We start from the raw sequence: 11,223 nt of genomic DNA on the forward strand, positions 1-11,223 counted from the left end.
CCCACATGACCTCCCTATAAAAGCGGGAGGGGTGCAGTGGACGATGCTCATCCATCCTTCTCCTTTTCTCCAACCTATGGTTGCATGGTTTTCTCTTCTCGTTTGGTTCTTTGAGGTGGTTTGGTCTCTAGCCATGGTGTGGAAGCATGGGCATCCCCATCTTCCGTGAGGACAGCAATAACTTCCCGTTCGGATCATGCAACCGCTATAGTCGCAATGCCGGGGGTTGACAAACCGTGCGGAGTGTGGCTCCAAGCATGCGGTGTCCCAGCGGTGAGGGCAGCGGCGGTTATCTGGCTATCGCGACGGGGTCTCCCGGACACGGCGCCATGTTCGGTGTGCATGGGCTGGAGATTTTCTCCTGCTATTTCTTCGCAAAGGGAGGGTGGACTACTAGCCTTTGGTCACAAGGGACAACCATGCTCACTTTGAAGGATCCGGGGAGCATGGCGTCCTGGCGATGGATCCAACGATGGTGGAGGCATCCGCGCGAGTCATGGAGAAGATGGAGGTCGTGATGGCGGCGGCCTGTGGTGCTCCCGGGGCGGGGGAGGTGCCTCCGACCCGTCGTCATCATTGGTGGCACCATCATCAACAGCGGGGCCCGGCAGCGCCATCATCTGCACCTGCCCATTTCTCCCCTGGAGGCTTCGTATGCCCCTCCGAGCATAGGGGCTTCTTTGTCCTGGCGAGGAGGCATCCCTCTGGTCTTGGCGGGGAGGCGCCGAATCCCAGTCGGGCGTGCCCTTCGTCCGCCTTCCCTCCATCATCCAATCTCTAAAGAAAGATGGATAAGGAAGGAGTTACGGGGCGCTCATCTTTTTATAAAGGCAAAGGTTATAGGCCTTTGCTAAATTTTTACTAGTGGAATTCTAATCAATTTTATGCATCCTGTACTAGAATAATGAATAAAATTATCGCCATTCTTTTTCCTCTAGTATTATCCCTATGACCTTCTATCCTTATTGTGTTGTATGTTTTTGCCACATGGGGTTCCTGGCTGGGTTGGTGCAAGGCGCAAGTGTCGATGGGGGAGCGAGCCCGCTGGCGTCAGACAATCACCGTACCCTGGCAAGGCCCCTCGTCGGTATCGGTGCGGTCCTCCCCCTCCTTCAAGGCTAATGAAAGACGAGAGGCGAAAGTACTTCCTATCCCAGCAAGGTTCCCTATCATGCAGAGAATTCCATCGCACACAACCAAAAAAAGCAGTGGCAAGGGTTTCCTCAAAGGAAAGAACGAAACTTACTCAAGATAAGGTAGTTTAAACTTATCGCCTTGGGGGAAGCCCCTTGAAGGTGCAATGGTGTTGTCCACGTCTTTGCGCTGTCTCCCGTTCACCTAGAGGCAAAACATACAGAGCAAAGGAGAGGCTCCGTCCTCTTGAGAAGAGGGGAGACCCGGTAACAAGGTCCACAAGTCCATCAAGCACTCTTAATAATTGGTAAACTAGGGCATTAGTGACATCATAACAAGAGTAAATGTGTAATGCATGATGCATATGTAGATGATAATATGATGCAATGCCTAGCTTTATTTATGCATGGGGTCTGTGCCTAGCTTTGTACAAAGGGTTACATGCAACTTCGGCAAGGCTTGTACAAAAGGTGGTTGCCGAGGACTAGGCCCGACAACCACACCTTACGGGTAGAACGTATGAAGATGCTCAATATTCAATGAGTTAAACACCTTGATGCCATCTTCGGTCTCCAGACGGACTGCGCAAGGCCTGGTGACTCGTACTACCCTATAAGGGCCTTCCCTCTTTGGCATCAACTTGTTGGAACCCTTGGCGGATTGAGCGCGCCTAAGGACAAGGTCGCCTTCTCAAAGCTCCGAGTGTGGACCCTGCTGATATGGTAGCGACGCAAGGCCCGATGGTAGCGTCCAGCACGCGTAGCGGCCCGGAGATGATCTTGCTCGAGGAGCATGGCATCGTCATGCCGCCGCTGCGGTTGCTCCACTTCATCGTAGGCAAGCACCCAAGGTGACCCATATATGAGTTCCAGGGGATAACTGCTTCTGCACCATATAGTAGGGAGAAAGGTGTCTGGCCGATAGCTTAATTTGGTGTTGTTCTGAGGGACCAAAGAACCACTGGTAACTCATCAATCCAACGTTTCCCACATCTTCGTTGTCTATCAAAAATCCTCATTCTAAGCCCTCGCAACACTTCAGCATTCATCCTCTGTACTTGCATGTTGATTCTTGGGTGTGCAACAAAGGCTAAGGAGACCTTGCTTCCAAGGCTTTCGACGTACTGCATGAACGCTTGGCTTGTGAATTGGGTGTTGTTGTCAGTGATTACTGTGCTGGGTACTCCGAAGCGGCACACCAATCCCTTCATGAACTTGATAGCTGACTGCGCGGTCACCTTTCTCACTGGCTCTACCTCAGGCCATTTCATGAACTAGTCGATTGCTACATACAAGAACTCGAAATCCCGAAAGCGCGGAGGAAGGGGCCGAGGATATCGATCCCCCAGACCGAGAAGGGCCGGGATAGAAGGGTCGTCTGGAGGGCTTGTGTTGGCTGATGGATGTTCTTGGCATGGAATTGGCAGGCTTCAGACTTGGTGACCAGCTCAGTCGCATCTTGGAGGGCTGTGGTCCAATTGAAACCCTGGCGAAAAGCTTTCCCGACAAGGGACCTTGATCCTATGTGCGACCCACACATGGCTCCATGAATCTCTGCCAACAACCTTAGTCCTTCGTCCCAGCAGATGCACCTCAATTTCAAACCGTTGGGTCTTCTTCTGTACAGAGTGTTGTCGACAAACTGGTACAAACTAGACCGGCAGGCTACTCTTTCGGGCTCTTCTCGTTCTTCGGGAAGTTCCCCTGTCTGAAGGAATTGGATGATGTGTTGTGCCCAAGCCGGAGCCCGTGGCTCGACGGCAAGGACTAAAGGCATTTCCGCGTTCCTGGGAGCGCTTGCCTCTACTGCGAGAATCTGGGGTTCCGCGAGAGGGAGAAGCTCACTAGGCGAAACGGAACCGCCTTCGGCAACTTCTCTATCGGGAGCTTGAGGAAGCTCTGCGGAAAAATGTTTGTTGGAGTTCAGTTTCTTCTCTTCTTGGTCATCGTTGAGGGGTACACGGAGGGTTGAGTGAGGTGAAGGATAAAGACCCGTGGTTCCATAGGAAGCTTCTGCACGGCACACTTCAACACGTGATCGGCAATGATGTTTTCTGCACGTGGCACATGTTCTGCCTGTTACCCGTCAAAGTGTACCTCCAAATTCCTCACTTCCTCTATGTATGCCTCTATCAACGGGCTCTGATAATCCTTATTGGTCTGCTTCACCACAAGCTTGGAGTCCCCTATGATGATCAGCTTCATCTCCACCGTGTTCCTGAGTCCCCTGAGGAGGCCTTCATACTCAACGGTGTTGTTGGTAGCTTATTCCCAGGGAAAGTGCATTTGGTCCACGTACTTGAGGTGGTCTCTAGTGGGGGCGATGAGGAACACACCTGCCCGAGCACCCTGGAGTGAGAAGGCACCATCAAAGTACATGACCCATTCCTTGGGTGTTTCCCTGCCGGGGAAAGTGGTTTCCTAGACTTCTTCTTCTGGTGTGGGCATCCATATGACAATGAACTATGCTAGTGATCTTCTCTAGATGGTGGAAGTTCTTTCGTACTTCAGCCCAAAACTTGACATCTCCAGCGCCCATTCGACTATCCTGACTGTGGCTTTAGGGCTCCTCAAGATGTGCTGCAGTGGGAAATGGGTGACAACCGTGATCTCATGGGCTTGGAAGTAGTGGCGCAAATTCCTCAAGACCATGATGAGGTCGAATATTAGCTTTTGCACTCCACAGTACCTTGATCTAGCCCCCTATAATATGGAGCTGACAAAGTACACTCGCCGCTGCACCACCTTCTTGTTTGTCAATTCCTTAGAGCCCTCATTCCTAGCCAGCGGGGTTTCATCTTAGCCCGCGTTGGACGTTGCCACAAATATTTTGGCTTCATCCCCGGTACGATATGCCGCGTCAGCTGCATCCTCATCTATATGCCGCTGCACCACCAAGTCCGTGCTAACCACTTGATTCATTGCCGCCAGGTATAACAGCAACGGCTCTTGCGTTTTGGGATCAACCATGGTGGGAGCGGCAGAGAGGTACGTTTTCAGATCTTCTAGTGTCGCGCCTTCTTTCGGGGTCCACTTCATGGGGCTAGCCTTTTTCAGGATTTTGGAGGACGGCAAGGCCCGTTCGGTGGATTTGGAGATGAATCTACTCAACGCGGCAACGCATCCGGTCAGGCGTCTCATGTCCTTGACTGTCTTAGGGGCTTGTATCTGCTCGATAGCTTTGATCTTGTCGGGGTTGGCTTCAATCCCTCGCTGAGACACAAAGAACCCAAGTAGCTTTTCGGACATGACGCCAAACACACACTTTCGAGGGTAGCTTCATCCCTGGTCTTGGACACTATGTCATCCATGTATGCTTCCACATTTCTTTGAAGCTGGGGTCCAAATACAATTTGCACGGCTCTGGGAAAGGTAGAACCAGCGCTCTTTGGCCCGAAGGGAATTCATATAAAATAGTACGTGACGCATGGGGTTATGAACGAGGTCTTTTCCTCATCCTCTTTGGCCTCGAAAATCTGGTGATATCCGAATACACGTCAAGGAAAGAAAGTCGGTCGCACGTGGAAGTGGCGTCAACTATCTGATCAATGTGCGGCAAGGGAAATGGGTCCTTCAGACATGCTTTGTTTAAGTTTGTGAAATCAATACAAAGCCTCCATTTCCCATTCGCCTTGCGTACCACTACTGAGTTAGCTAACCACGTTGGATGTAGTACTCCTCGGACCAAACCAGCCGCTTCCAGCTTCTTGATTTCCTCGATGATAAATTGTTGCCTCTCCAAGGCCTGCTTTCTAACCTTCTGCTTGACGGGTCTGGTGTGAGGGAAGACAGCAAGGTTGTCCTCAATTACCTCTCTGGGAACACCGGGGATGTCGGAAGGTTTCCAAGCAAACACATTCACATTCGTCCGCAGAAAGGAAACGAGCGTGATTTCCTATTTGTCACTAAGGGTGGTGCCAATGGTGAATGTACCATCAGAGCCATCCTCCCTTGTCGGGACCTTCTTCATCGCACGGTAGGAGACCTTGGGCTTCCTGCTAGCGGAACTCTCTCGAAGGTCATCGACGAGTGCAACGCACTCCGCGGAGGCACGCTTCCCGAAGTCCTTGCCGGTGTTTCCGCTAGACTTCTTCTCCTTTTCTAGCTTCTGGTAGCAGTGGATTTTCATGTGGCTTCAGCTTCCACTATGTCTCGATACATTTGATCTTCGCAAATGACGGCGTCCTTCTTATCGGACGGCAAGGAGATTACTCCCATGGGGCGTGGCATCTTTAGAACATTGTAAGCATAGTGGGATGCCACCATGAATTTTTCCAAAGCCGGGCACCCAAGGATTCCATTATATGGAAGGGAGAGCTCGACCACATCGAATACGACCTTTTTGGTCCGATAGTTGAGCTCTCCACCGAATGTAACCAGCAAGGTTATCTTTCCCTTTGGTTGGCCTCTGCAGGGGTTGATCCCTTGCAATCAACCTATCAGCTTGAGCTCGCTATCAGGGATCTGAAGTCTCTTGACCACCTCGGGAGAAATCAGATTCATCCTTGCCCCGTTGTCAACTAACATCTTGCTAACCTTGGGGTTGCGGACTGTTGCGGAAACCAACAGCGGCATACACCTGACCATGGTAACACGGTCAGAATGATCCTCCGTGTCAAAGATGATAGGTGTGCAGGACCACTCGAGTGGTCTTCGAGACCCTGTCACTGGCTCCATGGCGTTAACTTCGTGCACCCATTGTTTGATCTCGCGGTGAGAGGAGTGAAAGGATGCACCCCCATCAACACACATGGCATCGGTTGCCTTCTGGAACTCCCTCTCGTTGGAATCCTCTCCATCATCTTCGTTGTAACTTGCGTCGTCATCTTCTTTCCTCTCGCATCCCCTGGCAGGTTTTCCTTTTGTTGTGGGGCCTTGCCGCGGCGGCCTGCTCTGCCACCGCGGCCCTTCCCGGCAGCATTATCTTGGCCCTTCTCCTTGTCGCGCATCTTGTATTCAGTGTTCTGCTTCTCGGCAAGTTACTCGACTTGGTGGTATTCGTGGAGATCGTGGCCCTTGGTGTGATCGATCTTGAAGTATGGTCCATCATACTTCCTGGCATTCTCTCGTGTGGTGGCCTCCTGGCAATCAGCGGATAAAGCAGCTCCCTTGCCGGGGGTCTCGGCTTTCGTGTTCATACCGGCGCTGAGACTGCCAGAGCCTTCGACGGCCAACACTGCCTTGCCCTTGTGCTTCTGGCTCCTCCCCTTCAATCCAAGGGAATCGTCGTCGTCATCGGAGTAGACTTCGATGCCCGCTTCCTCTTCGGGGAGTCGTCTTCCTTCTTCAGCGCGAGCACACTTGTCCGCCAACTTGTACAAATCATTGATAGTCTTCGGGAGTTTGAAGTTCATCTTGGCCCGCATTCTTTTGTTGCGCACGTTCGGGTGGAACGGACAATCACGACTATGGCGTGTATCTTCGGGATGTTGTGGTGCACTCTACTGAATCTCTGGATGTATTTTTGTACGGTTTCCCCCTCCTTCTGCGGGAGGACCTGCAAGTCGCCGGTCTATCCTCACTCTTGGTGGCCACCCATGAAGGCGCCAACAAACTCGTTGCACAGGTCAGCCAATGACGTAATGGAATTTTGGGGCAGGTGCATCAACCACGATCTCACATTCGGCTTGAGCGCCAAAGGGAAATAGTTGGCGAGCACCTTCTCATCTCTTCCTCTGGCGGCTTGAACGGCAATCGTGTAGATGCCCAAGAACTCTGCCAGGTTGAGCTTTTCGTCATATTTTTCCGTCAACTCGGGTTTGAAATCCCAGCTCGACGACCAGCGGACCTGCCACAATTTGCGAGTGAAGACGGGACACCCGACCTCGTAAGGTAGGTTTTCTCCCGCACTAGGCTGGGGGTTGCCACCGTTTACACCATCGTGTTTGTTGGACTCAGGGTGTGCTCCCGGTGTCATTCGTTGGTTGGGCGCGCATCCTCTTTCCGCCAGTCTTCCACAACAAGTCATTGGTCGCGTGGGCCGGTCGAGGCCATAGATGCCTCGTCGTGCCCGTCAGTGGGCAGAGCTTGTCACGGATGTCCTTGAGCTTGATGTCGAGGAGGTGACTGCACCGTCGGCGTGCCCCCTCGACACGACTGTCTGGTTCGGTCGCCTTTGTCATCTGTGGACGACGGGTGGCCCTGCCTGCTATGATTTGTTGGCTTCGGTGAAGCCAATCAAACTTCGGATGGTGGCTCTCGACTCATCCATCTTGTCAGCCGCTGGGGGAGTTTAGCAACAGCTGAGCCCACATCAGGGGAGACTAGGTGCACGGATCCCTAGCTCCGCTCAGCACTACATCTTGTTGCGGATGAGGCGCGCGCCCAACAGCCGTGCCCATGGCCGGCACAGCTGGTGGACCACTGTTTCCCTTAGACTGATTGCCGCAGTTGCGAGCGCGGTCACTGATGCGGAAGATGCGTGGGGCATGTGTGTCCCTTTCGCTTGTGGCATGAGGGGCAAACTCGCTATGACGTCGTTGTTGCTCGCCTCCGGTGCCCCTCGTTCCGGCCACGACCGTAGGGGACACGATGGCAGCGCCTCCTGCGCCAATCGCGGCGCCCGATGTCACCGCAGCGCCAGCAGCGTCCGCGACTCCAAGCATTGTGGCCTTCGAAGTAGAAGGGTGAGCGTCTGTGCGGGTCTTCTTCCCGGGAGCCACTGTGAGAAAAGAAAGTCGTGATTAAAATCAGCATGCTGCTCGTATCCTCGGGTTTGCATGAACGAAGCCCCCTGCGTGGCGCTCCAAAGATGTCGGTGCAGGTGTGCACACGGTCACCTATGGGACCTTCAGGCCCCTTGTGGTTCGGTGGGGAGGTCGTATCGCACAAAGAGCAGAGGCTACGAAAACATCATAGTGATGAGACTCGGGGTTTCTTACCCAGGTTTAGGCCGCTGTGAAGTGTAAAATGCTACTCCTGCTTTGGAGGATTGATTGGGGAAGATGAAGTTTGCACGGAGTTATACCCCGGCAAGGGTTCCTAGGCAGAGCTAGCACGCGCATATACTTATACTTGGCTCTAATCACACGGGGACCTAATCTACCAAGTGTCGAATCTCTAAGTGCTCGAATACCCAAAGATATGAATCCTTTGTTAGGTTGCCTCGGGCCTCCTTTTATAGCTCAAGGTGCGCCCACTCTGGCAACTAACAAGATCACATAGCTAATAGTGCTATCATACCTAACTCTCGCACTTAAGACACATTGCCATAAATGCACCCCTAGGTGGCGAGCGGCTCTGCGTTCCCGGCATGTATCTTCCACCTATGAGCTAGCCATGGCATGAGGTCTTGACACGCTTCTGGACGGGTGTCAATAGGTTGCGACCTATCTTCTAGCGCGGCGCAACATAGCTAGCGGGAGACCTAGCCGTCTCAGGGCTCAACACCTCATCGGCAAGTGACTGGTGTAGTGATGAGGTGGAGCTGAGGCAGGCTGGCCCACACCTGTCGGGAGGCGCCTTGCTGGTTCTTGCTGAGGATGATTGCGCCTTCGCTCCCAGCAGCTGCCAGGGGTTCTTCGTGCGTCTTGGGCTGTTGGTGTTGGTGGTTGCTCTTGAGAGGTGATGCTCTCAACTCCCATGCATAAGTGAGGGCACTAGGTACCCCATTATTAGTGCACCAACATATGGATACTTTGTCCACTTGGAAAAGGCCCCCACACACACAACACCAAGGTGGAGGCAGACCGCCTCGTAGCGGAAGCTGCAACAAACTCCGACCAAGTTATCATTCTGGTTCCTATCTAGCCCAACATTGGTGCTCACCAAGTTAAGCTAAAATCCTAAGATTGGGGAGTATGTATTCTCGCGGACATTTCATTTCATGTTCACACATTCATTATAATTGTCGGTGTTCATAATTTTCTTTGTAGATGTGCGATTCATTTTTATTTGTTTATTTTTGGTTTTTTAAAACTTTGAAAAATCCAAAAATATAGCTCACTTATTTTTGGTTTTTCTTTCTCGTTTACTTTGTTTCTATTAGTAAAAGAAAACCCAAAAATATTTCTCTTTTCTTCTTTTGTTGTTTATTGGGAGTTCTTCGGTCTACATAGTTTTTCTCACTTTTCGTTTTTTTCTTTCTTTGTGCTTTCTTCAGAAAAACTAAAAAATAAATATTTCAGTGTCTTTCTCTAAACTTCTTTTGTTTTCTTGACTCGTCATAAGGAGAAGACCTCGTAAGAATTATCAAATGGCTCGTATGTGCTTCATTGTTTATCTAATGAATGATCAAATATTTTCTTGTCTTCTCCTTTGTGTAAAGTGCTTGCAGATTTCAGCTTAGTCCATGGTACACTTGCACTATTATAATTTTCACATTGTTCGGTCATGGAAGTGAAAGGTAATAATGGTGATGATTTGATGAAGTGGTCGTGGTGAAGAATGGCTGGTATGAATTCTACTTGTTTTTGTTTTTCTTAATATGTTACCATAGCAATCTTGATTCAGTTTATCATGGGCAAACATGTGTATGATGATGATTAGAGTTCGTAGTTGTTCATTCCCTATGAAAATATTTGATAGGATTATAGCTGGGAGTGGATTATATTGTAGAAATTATATGTTAACATGGGAGTGGATTATATGTATCTTGTGTGTCAACAAGCATTAAAATGACCATGATGTGGTATGATAGGATGGTATCCTCCTATGAAAATTTCAAGTGGCTTGACTTGGTACATGTTACACATGTAATTGATTCAAACCCAATATTGCCTCGATGATATTTAAATTCAGTGTATTTTCCCTCATGTTTGTACCAATGTTAACTATTCAAAAAACATGATTATGATCATTGTCGCTCTCTAGTTGGCCGCTTCTCAAATCTATTGCTAGCCTTCGTGTGTAATAAGAGGAAATATTGCATGTGCATACAAAATCATGAAATAAAATGGTATGCCATATGATTCAATCATATCACCTATATGTTGTATTACTCTGCCATCCCAAGTAAATTTGCAAGTATCATATTTAAATATTCAATTAAACATATACTTAATGTCCCCATACAAGCTCATAGGAGCGATAGGGTAGTCTATATCTTCCATCCTAGGTGGGTTACCTCGCGATGAAAGATTATTTTATCCTCAGTTGAGGGAGGTTGGTAACTGGGATGCCCTATTCCAACTCAATATCAAAATAATATAAATAAAGTCCCATGGATAGTGATTGTTGGAGGGCACCCGTGAATTTGGCTAGCCATGGTTGTGATAGTATGGTGGAAGGGGAATAAAAAATTTCTTTTTTGTCAGGGAACCTCCTCAAGTGCATATAGCATGGAAGATATTAAATATACTCACGTGAATGTTGACTGGAAAAGCACACCTCTCAAAACTTCAGTTATCTCCGCTTCGAAAACAATAGCTCTAGCACCTCTCTAAATCTATGCTTCCCTCTGCGAAGGGCCTATATATTTATTTTATTGTTGAGTCATCACCTTCTCATTCAAGCATGAGTTCTGGGAGCGCTACTATCATTCTTAGTGTAACATGCATTTAGTGTAGTTAATGTTGGGAATGAGCATGACTAGATGTCTTCTACCCTGAATTACAATATTTAGTTGGCTAAACTTTAGAGGTGCTTTGCATTTTGGTTTTGCGGTGTGAGGAAGGACTAGCGATATACCACTCTATCATATTGCATCATGCTATTTTTATGAAGTGTTGGTATTCGAGTTGATTATATTATTCTCATGAGTAAATATGGATCTTAAGTGTTATCATATGTGTGCTTAGTTCATGATCCTTTCTCAAAACTTGATCCCTAAATAAACTTATATATGGCAACAAGAACAAATTAGTTTATAAAAGTTTTTCTCTATCACTTCGGTTTATCAATTGAATTGCTTAAAGACAAGCAATGACATAAGCTTGGGGTGAGTTGATACGTGTCCGTCATATCTATTTTTCGAAACAGTTTTGCTCTTGTTTTGGCCTCTAATTTGTATGATTTAAAATAAACTAGCCTAGACTCATGTTATTTTCAGCAGAATTACCTTGGTGTTGTTTTTTGTGCACAAATAAAAAAGTTCTCAGAATTGAATGGAACTTGGCAGAGATTTTTATTGAATATATAAAAATACTCGAGC

Source organism: Hordeum vulgare, chromosome 3H, assembly GCF_904849725.1.
Source record: "Hordeum vulgare subsp. vulgare chromosome 3H, MorexV3_pseudomolecules_assembly, whole genome shotgun sequence".
NCBI lineage: Eukaryota > Viridiplantae > Streptophyta > Magnoliopsida > Poales > Poaceae > Hordeum > Hordeum vulgare.